Source organism: Argiope bruennichi, chromosome 10 (genome assembly GCF_947563725.1).
Source record: "Argiope bruennichi chromosome 10, qqArgBrue1.1, whole genome shotgun sequence".
Lineage (NCBI taxonomy): Eukaryota > Metazoa > Arthropoda > Arachnida > Araneae > Araneidae > Argiope > Argiope bruennichi.
The window spans coordinates 27,606,622-27,620,913 of NC_079160.1; the positions used below are offsets into that span (position 1 = coordinate 27,606,622).

The 14,292-nt window shown below is 29.5% G+C and overlaps 3 non-coding genes across 3 annotated transcripts; all 3 read right to left on the reverse strand.

The window, feature by feature from the left end:
* Positions 1–5,147: 5,147 nt before the first annotated feature.
* Positions 5,148–5,220, reverse strand: Trnaa-agc (transfer RNA alanine (anticodon AGC)). Its single transcript has one exon. It is a non-coding gene; the product is annotated as a tRNA-Ala (tRNA).
* A 6,772-nt stretch (positions 5,221–11,992) lies between these two features.
* On the reverse strand, positions 11,993–12,065 carry Trnaa-agc (transfer RNA alanine (anticodon AGC)). The gene has a single exon. It is a non-coding gene; the product is annotated as a tRNA-Ala (tRNA).
* Positions 12,066–12,132: 67 nt separating this feature from the next.
* On the reverse strand, positions 12,133–12,205 carry Trnaa-agc (transfer RNA alanine (anticodon AGC)). The gene has a single exon. It is a non-coding gene; the product is annotated as a tRNA-Ala (tRNA).
* Between the last annotated feature and the right edge of the window lie 2,087 nt (positions 12,206–14,292).

Sequence of the window (14,292 nt, forward strand, 5' to 3'; positions counted from 1 at the left end):
ACATAGCGAAGTTTTTAAGTTCTTTTTTGAAATGCTCATCTATACCTTCACCATGACACGAAAATTTCACTTGAGTTATTTTGTCCCAATCATGTACGGGATCATCGACATATTCCTTTTGATTTCTTAAATGTCTTTTGCTTATTTTCCTCTTAATTTCTTGTCTCCTAAAATACTTACCATTCTTAGATATATGTTTACCTTTATTCTTATTATCATATTCGTCATTTAATCTATATTTTTTATCATTAAAATAGTTTTCAGATATATTTTCTTGGCCCGCATTTTTGCATTTCTGAAAGCTGTGACCTGATGAATCGATCGCTGAGAGATCTTCTAAAAAGAGAGCAGGTAGATGCTGTGATTTTGATATGGCTGAATCTAGTGGCTTCTGTTCTACATTATCATCTTTTGCAATCCTTGAATTTATACCACTCTCAATAAAGTGAGATTCTCTTTCATGTTCCCTGTCATTTCTGGACGCATCCTTTTGATAATTCACCCATTCCCCGCTATCGAAGAAGCCTTTATCATCTGGCGATTTTATGCCATTTGTTGTCGATGTGTCTGTACAAAAACGCAAAACTGCCTTCTGAGTTTTGCCTATATTAACGTATGTTTGTCTCGATTTCAAATCCAAAAGGTTATCATCGCGTTGAGCTTTCTTGGCGTTGTTCTTGTCGATGATTGTTTTCTGAACATCAGCTGAATAATTACAGAAATAAGAGAGATCTTTCTTACGCTGGCTGCATTTTTTTCGCTGAAAATTTTCTCTCGCCAAGATTTGGCGTGAAGCTGGCATTTTAAAAAACAAAAAGATTATCACTCATCACTCATTCAAACATTATTTAAGTTGTATTTTTCGATAAATTTCAAAGCGTTTAAAAATCTTTAATCTTTTATTTTTCGATAATATTTATTTCTTTAAATGAAAGTAACAGATAAAGATAATTTCAGACAATTATCCAGCTTCAAATCATTTCATTCAGTAATATTTCTCTCTTCAATTTGCAATATTTGACATTTTGTTGTTGAGCAGACATCTATTTAATAATTAATAAAGGATCTGCTTTCACCAGTTTTGCGTGTTTCATTTATTTGTCAGCAGTATATATTGAAATATACAAAATGAATACTTATTTTCAAATCCGTAAGGGATTGTCAAAATAAAATTGGGATATCTCTTGAAAACTGACAGATTTAGAAGATATTTATGGTGATAAACTACTTTCTTTATATTACTTACTAGCCGCCTTTGGCGACCAGCCGGTTCGCCAATCTTAATGTTCGTTAAAATTTTAATAATTAAATATTTTATGCAATTTCTTCTTTAATAGCTTCTTCATCAAAATATTTTAAAACTTCAAATTTTGATTATCATATAATTCATTCATAATATTATAAAGGCCTTCAGTCATAACGTAATATGTATCTCTCTCATTTTCTGTTAGCACCCGTAGAATTTATGCTTTAAATTAAAGTGGAAAGAATTTCTCTTCAATTAATATAATAATATTTTTTACTGAAACAAAGCATTTTTTTATAATCTGATTACTGAAAATAGAGTCACTCAGCGTTTAAACTTTATGGGCACTAAAGAATATCTTTTTTAATTTATGTAATATCTCAACAGTTGGTCAACAAAATTTTCTTAGATTCATTATGAGCAGATCGATTAATTAACAATGTTTAAATTTAAATGCATCAAACACTAAGAAAATAAAACGAATCGTTTAAAATAAACGGTTGAAAACAGGTTTTAAAAAAAACTACTTAAAAAACGATGTACTTAAAACTATAAGCATATACAAAAAATATATAACTAACATAAATACAATTTACTTACAAAAGCATGCAACTAACCCAAAAATAATTTAAATCATCCATTGATAACGTTGTCATGGCAACAATCAGAACAGAATGCGCATGCGTGAATTTTCTTCGCCGGTTACGTAACGCAAGTACGTGATTTTTTCTACTCCAGTTGGGGTAACGCTATGCGGATTAGAAATTTTTAATTTCCTTTATTCTGTTTTATTTTAATTCAAAAGTACTTCAGAATGAATCTGAAAGATTGATTCATTAATACAGAAGACTCCCGATTATCCGCGGGCGGGTTATCCGCGGTGCGGATTATCCGCGCCTGCCGCAAAAAGTTTTTTTTTTTTGTCTGATTTTTTCAAAAAGGTGCAGTTTTACAGTTATGCTTTTGTAATTACATAATACATTACAGTATTAAAACAGTACATATGTATTAATTTTTCTGTGTATCCTAGACGCCTCTCGTAAGTACAAAGCACTTTTCTGTTTTCATTAACAAAATGCATTTTAGGTTAGTTTTGAGTGATATACTAAAATATTAAGCATTAGTTAAACATTTCCTGCTGTCTATTTTACGTTTTATTGTACATAAAACGATTTTTCAAAGTTGGAATGACTGTTTTCCTTTTTGCTATACCCGTTTTTAGCTTTTTTCGGATTATCCGCGATTTTTGTTATCCGCGGCGGCCGCGCCACCCAATTCCGCGGATAATCGGGAGTTTACTGTAATGTTTAATTTTAAATGCATCAAACATTAAGAAAATAAACAGAACCGATTGAAATAAAAATTTTAACCCTAGCCTCATTACTGTTGGGAGAAAAAAAAACTGAAGCCTTTCTCGTTTGGCGCTGGCGATAATGGAAGATTTTTTTGGCGGAAAAGTTGGCGGTGGGGAAAATGGAAGATTTTTTTGGCGGGAAGGTTAGTTTTTAATTAATAATTAAAATTCTAATTAAAAATTCGAAAAAAGAAACCCCAGGTGCACATTCCCAACCTCCAAGGTATACATGTACCAAATTTGGTAGCTGTATGTCAAACGGTCTGGCCTGTAGAGCGCCAACACACACACACACACACACACACACATTGAGCTTTATTATAAGTATATAGATTTATTATTTTTTTCAATTCCTACTATTAATTCACACTCTCCCTATATATATATATTTATATATCTTGTTCAAATTTTCAGTCGTTTATAAAATACTTTTTATTCATACACTCAAATTCAAATACATTTTTTTAAACTTGTAGTGGATGACACTTGATGTTAATACAGTTTTTTTCAAATATTAATTAATTAATTAAATTTATCCAGTAATTTATATTTGGTCGCCAAAGTCGTCATGTTGCCAAATAGTCGCCAAGTTTGTCGCCAAGCTCTGAGATTACTGACGCGACATCCGATCATAAATAATATAAGATATATATAAATAATATAAGAAAATAAGTAGGAATTCAATTAAAAAAAATTTGTCACTTAATATTGTAATTCTGTCATATGTATATACATATTTATACTAATTGTAATTATTTAATAAAAAGTAACTAAAATAAAAAAAAAATTGTTGACCTAAGTAAGAATTGACTTAAATATTTTTATATACTACTTGTTATTATTATTTATAAGAATATTGTACTCTTATGCGTGATTTGTATAAAAAAGTACTTTTTGCATATAGAAAGATGGCAACAATTCTGCTTTTTATATATATATATATATATCGTCTGCTATTTGAAAGCTGTAAGTCAATCTCACAGTTCAACACTTAAACGTAGCTACTTTGAATTATAATATGCATCTGCAGTCCACATCAATAATTTTTTCCCCGTATAAATATATATTTGGATGAAATTTCCGAAATGAAATGTTAATGTGGTAAATTAAGAGTTGTTATTAGCATTTCATTGAGATTTAAGCGTAAACACAGTTATTTCGAGCCATGGTCAAAACGACGATGAAAAAATTCAATCCAATATAACAAACTTTGTCTAGAATCTCCTATTAAAATAACGAAAAGATGTTTGATGCAAAATAACAAATTAAATGTATATTTTGGGAAGATTTTATGTAAAATTTCAGCATAATCGATCTTAGGGGGGGGGGGAGCCACAACCTTCCAAGTCAAGATTTTACTTCTAGACGATATTTGAATTCCGGAATGCAAACACACAGAGGGTTAAATATCACAAACTAATTCTCTGAACATGAATTCGTTTACTTCACAACAGAAAATTAAAATCCTTTCCAAATGTTAAAAATGTAATTCGAATTTTTCTTCAAATATTTAAATTTAATGCCACGAAATTTTATAATATTTAAAATAATTTAAGAACATTTTAAAAAATTACCTTGTATTTTGTTTTTATGATGTTATTTTTTTATTTTTTATTTTTTTCTTAATTGCTTTTGTAAAAGAAAATGTTACTATAAGAGAAATTAAGGTGATTGTTTATTTAACGTATACCAGTGATAAATGTCATGTTTATGGCTAGCAACGATTAATATCATTTCCAAAATAAAATAAAATAAAAACCTGTCAAAGATACCATATTAGACACAAATAAAATTTCACTATACTCATCAATGACATGCAGTTAATGCACAAGTACTGAGATTGATCATCTTTTCAAATGAAAACGACATTAAAAAACTAGTTATTCTGTTCAATAATTTTTTCTTTTGGCGAATCCCTATGTTAGCCAAAGTTAAATTATTTTTAGGCGATTTCTAACCTAACTTAAATCATACCCCCCCCCCCTTTTTTTTTTGAATTTGGGGGAAATGTTAATCTGCTATTATTATTAGGGTCATAATATTAATCATTTATTTTTAACAAATAGCAAAAGGTTATCGTGTCTATTTTCAGATATTTGTTTAAATAATTATATGTTGATTTTTTTTAAGCAATGCGATTTGTATTTCAACATAAATCTTACAATCTTTGTAAATATATTCAAAGAATTTACTTAACTTTTCAATAAATGAATCCGTAAAAAATAAGAATGGAGATGTGTGTTTAGCGATATACTTCTCAAACTGTTTACTAATCACATGTTGCTTTTTAATGATTTGAAATTTTTAAAAAACCTTTGGCAGTTTTCAACAACATTTTCGAAGCATATTATTTTACGAAAATGAATCTTAAGCTATCATGAAAATATTTTTTCAGGGTTGGAAGATTTCCTTTATGCTTTCCTTATATATTATGATACGAACGAAACTTCTCATCTTTGTGGCGTGATCCAAAACACTTGCATTTTTTTCAGCATATTATGCAAATTTAAACTCTTTATTTTCAAAAGCTGCAAAAGAAGTAAAAACTGGAGGCGCCGGGTATCGATCCCGGTACCTCTCGCATGCTAAGCGAGCGCTCTACCATCTGAGCTACGCCCCCTACATTAACCGAGCGTGAGTAAGTCATAAGGTATATGTTGCTATCCAACTAACCTACTTTCGAAAGGTAAGGAACGGCATTGTTGCCGGTAGACAAGGCCTTCAGGTCAAATATAACTTGTTTTCTCGTACTCCGTTCGCATAAAATCTTTCCTTCTCCAGCAAAGGCAATTAACATTTTTACTGTTTAATAGCGGTGTTTGCATGCTTTATTTTTTATTTATTTATTTATTATTATTATTGTTGTTAAAATAACAGGTCTTGTTCACCACTGTTTCCAAATTCAATCTTTTCTATAACTATCGTTCTTCCTTTTATTTTTTGTTGAATTTTATCTTATTTTTGTGACATTTGTTAATGCAAATGAGTAGCAATGTTTTTTTTTAAACCTTTTTAATTTAAATTATTCCACAGAAAATTATACATTTTTAATCAATTAATTTTTTATTCACCTTTTCTAATTACCGTTCGTTTATTTATCTTGTTTTGTTTATTTGTCATTTTTTCACTTTCATACATTTTTTTTATTTAAACTTTTTTTTGTTTTGTTAAAATAGCAGGTCTTGTTCACCAATGTTTTCAAATTCAATCTTTTCTTTAGCCATCGTTCGTCTCCCCCCCCCCCTTTTTTTCTGCCGAATTTTATCTTATTTTTCTTTATTTTATCTTATTTTATCTGTCAACGCAAACGAGTGGCTGTGTTTTTAAAAAAATCTTCTTATTTTAAATTATTCCATAGAAAATTTTATATTTTTAATTAATTGCTCTTATTTTTATTGTTATTAATTTTATTTATTTATTTTGTTTTGCTTATTTGTCATTTCTTTTCTTTCATATAAGTTTGTTTCAGAATCGTGTAAAAGTTTTCAGGCTTAAAAGAAATCCTGGATTTTCTTTCAATCACTGAAAAAAACAATTAATTGGCCTTTCTAATCCGCTATTTAAACAATCATGCTTTTCCATTAAACGTTTTCTGAAGGGAGGGTGCAGAATACTGAAGGGGGGGGGGAAACACAGCATGCGGATTGCAATGACCTTGACAAATTGTTCAGATTTTGAACATTCTGTATATTTAAAATCATAATAAAAATCAAAGAGCCAACTCCCCAACTATAATTACTGGTCCAATTTCGCCACTTTTATTTCACATAAATCTAAATATGTTATGAATGGTTACATGTTTCTCATCATTTTTTTAAAGAGATGGCTTAAAATCATTATTTCACTGTACTTTCTCTATTGATAAAAACCACAACAGAATTTCCTAGTTCCAACTACTCTATCGATTTCGCAAATCTTTATTTCACATGGGAACTTATATCTCTTAGATACGCCAGCAATAGTCGACAACAGCCCGGAATTCTCTATTTTTCGAAAAATATCACACAACGGCAGCAACAACTGGACTGATTTCGCCAATTAATTTCGCCATTTTCCAAGCATAATAAACCAGCTAGAATTTTAGCCTTTTATTATGCAAGTATAATTAAAAATAAAAATTTCTTTTCTTGTTATAAGATGTAGTTCATCAAAATTAGTTGACAAAGCTTAAACTGAAGTAATAATTTGCTGGGCATATAGTTAGTCACCGAAGGCAGCTATTATTTATTATAAAAACAGCAACTGCTGTTTAATGTGATCACTTCAGAAGATTTAAGAATTTTGGGAACATTAACTAATTGATACCAATATTCAAATTGATCGAACAATTCACTATGTTTTTATATCACATCAAGGGAAAAGAATAAAAAATCTGATCCAGGGATAGGGTTTAAAATATCAAGAGTTTGATTTATTTGGATGTGCCGTCTAAAAAAAAAACTCTTCAAACATATTTAACTTTAGAAAGATACCTTACTCAAAATAATTCCTCTAATATTGTCGGAATGGATTTAAAAAATGAAATGCGAAACTGATTTCCTAAAGCATTTCGACAATTAATAGTCTCAACATTGTCATTAAACTACTTAATTTAAAAAGAAGCTTCTCGTGGATGAAATTGATAAAAAATGTACTCTAAATTAATCATGGCTCAATAAAGATTGATTGGTCCAGCAATAATATCTATTGAACACGAAATTGCAACAAATATTCATGGATTACATTTGCTCAAAAATGTTTTTAAAAAGTGGAAAATGATTTTTTTTTTAATTAATGAGGTTTTTAGCTTAGTTTGAAAATATCAATTTATTATGTGTGTTAATGAATATTTGATTACGAATTAATAAAAAGTATTGTGAATCTTCTTTGGCACAAATTAAATACTCTTATATTAATTAAAAATCAATTAACATTTATATTAAATGTTATTGCTTAGCAATGTTGTTTTTGGCTACGGATGTGAATATATAAATAGGTATTAGTAAGCACATTAATTTTTCTTTGCCTATGGGCACCAGGCATCCTTGAGTCAGTTAGTGGCAGATTTTCCGATAAGTCAAACTACTGAAATTAAATGTTCTTTTGAACCTGAGTGACTCTCTTTCTACTATGAATCAGTTTAAACATACAAGGGAACATTCAAGGATAATCTACCTTATGTAGTTTACCGGATTGAGAAAATTAGGCTAAGTAACAAAGCAGTTGCTGCTAATTAGACTAGGCAGCTGCCTAGATTCAGGAGAGGCCGCGGTGGGCCTGGTGGTAAAGTCTCGGCTTGTGAGCCGTGGGGTTTCAGATTCGAGACCCGATTCCACCGAAGAACCGTCGCGTAAGGGGGTCTGTTGCACGTTAAATCCGTCATGCCAAACGTCCTCCCTTCCGCTGGTGTGGTATGGAGAAGGGGTTGCCAGCTTAGGTGTCGTCCTCGTCATCTGACCACGGTTCAAAATTATGAGGTCCGTCCCAAAATAGCCGTAGTGTTTCTCTACAACGGGACATTAATATAGCTAAACTAGCCTAGATTCACGAGGCTAAAAGGGGAGGGGGGGGCAAGTGAGATCATTAAAAAGATATCAATCGTCAAATTCATAAATAAGTAAAGAAAATTTTTTTAATACAAATTAATTTAATTGGCAAATATTATGATATCTTCAATATTATGCAAAGTGTAAATGATAAGATCCTTATCTTTTTATTCCGTTCATTTAGTTATTTCACAATTTATAAATGCTTAGTACCTGCTTAAATTATATTAAAACTTGGATATTTCTGAAACATAAGTAATAATGAATAGTTAATTAATACGATATACAATTTCAGAAAATGAATAAAAAATTAACCTAAAATATGCCATTAACTTTTTGATAAAGTTGAAAATAGTTTATAATAATAATTAAAAATTATTTTTAACTTCATTTGTAATTTATTAAACTAAACTGATTCGTTTATTAAAAGAGGATCTCATAATGTTCACTGCCTAAGATCTCAAAATGCCTAAATATGCAACTGATACCATTCCTGATTATTTCTTTTCGAAAACATTTGACAAATATAAAAAAATGTTTGTATATTATCTCAGCAACTTGTACACTTTATAAGCTTCATCGTGACAATTTTTTTAAATTAAGTTGTTTGGTAAATAAAATTCTTATACGAACAGAAATAAAACATTCCGAAACTACAATATGGTATTTAATCTATGAAAATAATTCTTTCATAATTTACACTCAACAGAAATTCAGACTGATTAATAATTTTCTTTCAGATTTTGTTTACAAATAAAAGGCAGCATAAGGAAGCTTTTAGTAAAAATTCTTGAGCTTATTCATTAGTTAATATTTTATTAATAATGATAATAAAATATATTTTCGTCACGAATAAAGCCGAGTATATGTCTATTTAAGCAAGAATAATTTTTTTTTTAAAAAATCTCGTAACAGGGTGTTTTAAGAATAATAAATGACATACATAGTGTAACATGTAAGCACAGCAAATTTTGCAGTGTGTATTCAAGGACTAGTTGGAATTAGAAAGAAAGGTTGGAGGTTTTTAATTTGACTTACATGCAGTTGTCATGCACAACTACTATCATTTCGCGTTCACACAGAGAGAACAAGCGAAACAGTAGGTGTTGGCAGGAGAAAAAAAAATGCCCCTCTTGAAAGCGCGCGTCAAATGATTTATTTCTTAACCAGCGGCATTAAAATAATCCACGCGTGCATTCATTCACCGCTGGGCACGTGCTGAGGTAACTTTTTTGGCGGGAACACCCCGTGCTCGCGCGTGCCATACGGATTTCAGGCAGACGATTCAATAATATCGTTTGTTGCATGCCGTTTAGAACCTCATCAACCGCATCACTGCGCACAAACAACAGACGACAGGCGAGGGGGCTCGTGCGTTTAAAATCAATCTCACCGATTCCTGAAAGTCACCTGCTCCAACCCCGGATCTTCCTTCCGGTGTGGGGTAATGCCCCACCCCTCCCCCCACTCTTCGAAGATACCTAAGCAAAGAGTAGGTAAAGTTCACTGGATTGCTAGCTTGAATAAGTGTAAACTTTGACTTGTTAATAATAATTTTGCCTGAATTAATCGATGAAAATTGAGACCATACAGATCGATATAGTTAGTGGGAGATTTACAATTAGGTAGACTAAGCAAACGCATAGGACCGCTAGACTTAAAGAGTTGATGCAGGTTGATCGATTAAAAAATGCTATCAGTTTAGTTGTCAAATATATAAATTTATAGAAAATACAATTTTTTTTTTTTAAATTATGAAATACTAACAGACTTTGCCGACCAATTTGTTCGCCGGAATTGATTATTGTTAAAATTTTCATTTAAATGTTTTATGTAACTTGGTCTGAATAGCTTCATCAGCAAAATATTTTTAAGTTTTAAATTTTGTTTGATATATAATTCATAAAATTTTAGAAGACTTAACGCCGTTCTATTCATTTTATTGTGTATTTCCGTTATATGCTCTCAGTTCCCCTGGAATTCATAAATAATGGATACGCACTGCCATTTCTAACCTTGTAATCTAATCTCTAAACTAAAGCAATATAAAATTTGGCATTTTTCTTCATGCTGATTGTATATTAAATATAAATTTAAATCTTTAACAGAATCTTCTCAAAATTAAGGAAATATATCGATTGCTTCCTGAAACCTGCCTTTCCAGTAATGTTATGGGCAGAACACAAATTGTATTAATGCAGTGATGCAGAAGTGTGATTTCATTATTTTTTGTATTAATATCGAGAGTATTTCTGATAGTAAAAAGGATAAGGACATGCAATATCAATTTTTTGCATGTTAAAATTAATATTTTAATAATGCAATAACTTTGGTGTTCTTCCGGAATTTTCGTAGTTTTGTATTTCAGTTCAGAATAAATAAAATTCACTTTCGCTTATTAAGTACGCAATTTTGCTATATTATTGCACCGGAGTAAAAAACTTTATTGTATCAATAAAAATAAAATCTCTAAGATATTGAAAAAAATCGTGAATTATATTTATTTCGTGTTGCACAAAAATTTTTTTCATGTTGAATGTTTTCCCTGATTATTTTTATACATTTAGCATGTATGTTTCGATTCAGCAAATAAATTATTGGATTAGTGAAGTTTTATTATTTCCCGTTCCAAATAAATCACACAAAGAGACCAAAACAGAAAGAGGCAAGTACATAACAGCACAGTGAACAAAACAGAATGTAAGAATTCTAAAATAGCACAGGTCTGCTAAATTTTTAAGTTAAAATTACTTTGCTAAGAGAGTAAACTCTGCATAGAAGACTATATCGAATTTTCATATGTTGTTATACTGGAGAACTAGCTGGTCACCAAAGACGGCTAGTAAACAATAAAATACAATCAGAACAAGTTTGTTGTATTCATCTGAGACGAATTAGTTCAGCCAATGTAAGGATTTTCTATTATTTTACAACTATAAAATGACTAATAAAGACAAAAAACTAATGAGATTTCATTTTTTTTTTAAATCACTACTTTAATTAATGTATTTTTTTAGCCTTATTTTGCGTTTGATAATAATAAAAAAAAGCGTCATCTTAGCAAAAACAAAAAAAAAAAAAAAAAAAAAAAAAATGCTTTAATTTTTACCGTGTTTTAAACAATGCAATTCCACTTTTCCTTTCATTCTTCATACAATACAAAACAAAATTTCTTGGCGAAAAATTCTTAAATACGAATAAATTTTTGCAAAAAATATTTATTCTGTTAATAAAAAAAATCGATTATAGACGATATTTTAAAATTGGATTCGACGATATTTTAAATTTACATAATTTAAAAATGCAAGGATCAGAGAGAAAAAAAATCAATATGAAACAAATTCGACAATATTTTAATTCATGCTATTATTTAAGGTAATTGAGAAAATTTTTGAATTAGACGAATTCTAACAATCTAAAATCAATACAGAACTGTAAAAGTACAGATTTTTTTCTTTTTAACTTAGTAGAATATTTTCATAATCAGTTGTACACAATATGCATATATATATCTAATAGTATAAAATTTTTGTATTTGACGAAAATAGCTATAAATCGCTGCAGATATCTTATAATATTTCAGATGCTGAAATATCAGGATACTTGGCTTATTTTAATGAACTTAGCATAAATATATTGCAACCACTTTAAAAATATCAACTGTACCTTAAATGTTAGAGTTAAATATGATATTTGTGTCGTTTATATTTAAAAGTAGCAGTTTATAAACTATAAAATAAAAGCCTAGAAAAAGCAAAAAACCATCTTCCTTTATTTGCGATTAACAAATAATGTTTTAGGTTTAAAAACAGCATGCATTTTTTTTTTCCCTTATTGCATTACAAATTGGCTACTAAGGAGCAAAACTGGAGGCGCCGGGTATCGATCCCGGTACCTCTCGCATGCTAAGCGAGCGCTCTACCATCTGAGCTACGCCCCCTGTTGAGAGGCGTTCGTAACATACTATTTTCTTGCAAGAAATCGCATCATTTCCAAAAGAGCTAAAATGGAGGCGCCGGGTATCGATCCCGGTACCTCTCGCATGCTAAGCGAGCGCTCTACCATCTGAGCTACGCCCCCTGCTGTTAGCTGAATGTAGCATAGTGTTTCGCTACAAAACATTCATGCAACCTATTTTTAAAAGCGGCGAACAAGATCGAGTCAGCTGAGTTAAAAGCGGGAAATGAGAGCAAAGAAGTGTGTCACTACAGCTTGGAGAATTTTGGTTCAGTATATTCTAATTTCTTGTCGGTGTGCTTGCTACAGAAAGACAAATTTGATTCGCGTATCCAGTTACAAGATTTTTAAAATCAAAGATTTTTATTTGTTGCCAATAGCATGCCTAAATAATGTGGATCGTTTTTGCATATTTCAAAAATTATATTTATCACTATCACAATTATTTCATTTTTTTTATATTCTTAATCACTCTTTATAAAATTCTCATTAAAATTGATTTAAGAGAATTTTATAATTTAGACGACATAAGGAAATCATTCCTCTTTTATTTATATTTATAATCCACTTTCCCTTATAATTCTCTTCAAACAATAAAAAGTTAATGTGTCTTGTTGGCATTCTACAAGACCTACTCTACATTCTATTCATATTTCAAGTATTAAATTTTACATAACGTAATTTGAAGGACGGGAATATGATTATTAAAGGAAGTTTTTGAAATTTTAATTAATTACAAATTAATCAAAATGTTGATGATTTTTTTTTTGTAGTTAACTTTCAGAAATATTATTACACAAAATTATTTTTCCCCAGTACGAAATTCAAAAAATATTTTTGAAATGATATTCATTTAGTTTGTTTTCGCAAATTTTCCCTTATGTCTCACAATTTTCGAAAAATATTTAGTGCTTATTTTACACTGACGTTTTTCAATGCTGCTATGAAATTTAGACCTTTTTCATTATTTCTACAAATACTTTTGACATTTTTTTTCTATCCACAGGGAAAATTCAGCATTGGAGGCTTTGATCATCTTTCCATATTTTTTGGTATATTCGTAATAAAGTTTTATTTTTAAAATTTTATTTTATCAATTTTTTGTGATATTTATCAGCAAAGGATTTTCGGAATATATTGTAACTGATAAGCTAAACGATTACACTTCGAAATTGCTTTTTTTTTTTTTTTTTGCCAAATGTTTTAATTCAATTAATATGTTGTTAAATTTGCTGATTTATTACAAATAAAATGATTAGCAATATTTTAATGTTCAAATGTGTAGTGACACAATTACACACTACACATGTGTGATACAAATGTGAGTGTTAATGTGTAGTGACACAATTTACATGAGGAATAAAAAGTGGAATAAAAATACAATATTTCCTAACATAATTTGCAATTAGATGATAGAATCTATGAACAATTACATTTTTCATGCGGCTTAAAACTAGTAAAATAATTCTACTTAAATGTCTGCCATAATTTGATATTTAAAAATACTTCGTTGAGGGAACCATAAAACATGCATAATAAGTCTTTTGAAATAAAAATTTGAAAAATCTGTACGAAATAATTGTGAGCTTATAATAATATTTTACAACTAATTTTAAAAGTTTTTTTTTTTTTTTTGAATTTCTATTTGAACCAAAGCATTTATTATCGCTTATAAATCCAACCTTTTTGTCAATAGATGTTTATTTGACAACGAACAGATTAGAAACTCTATTTGTCATGGAAATTCCTCAAATTAAATTTATGAGTTTTAATTTAGGAAATAAAGGTTCGGCACTTCAAAAAACCTTAATAATGTTTTTTTTTTTTTTTTTTTTTTTTTTTTTTTGTAAATAAATCAGCAAATTTTCTAATTCACAAAAAAACATTTTTTTTTCGTTCTAAAAATTGATGAAATAAGAATATCGTTTATAAATGAAGCAATATATTCTTTTTAAAGACATATGGCTACAAATGCTGTAGCCACAAACCAAAAGTTTTATATCGTTTAAATTTTGCAGCGAAGTGGGGACCAATAGAATGAAATAAAAAACAATTTTATTATTTTCGAAAAGTTTATGAGCGTATGCCATGTAAAGGTTCGGACTATTTACATAAAAGCAGTAGTCCCAGAAATTTTACCGGTGCTTCCATCTTATAACTAAGCAATTTTTCACTGTACAATTACTGTACACGTAGTTTAAAGAGAAATG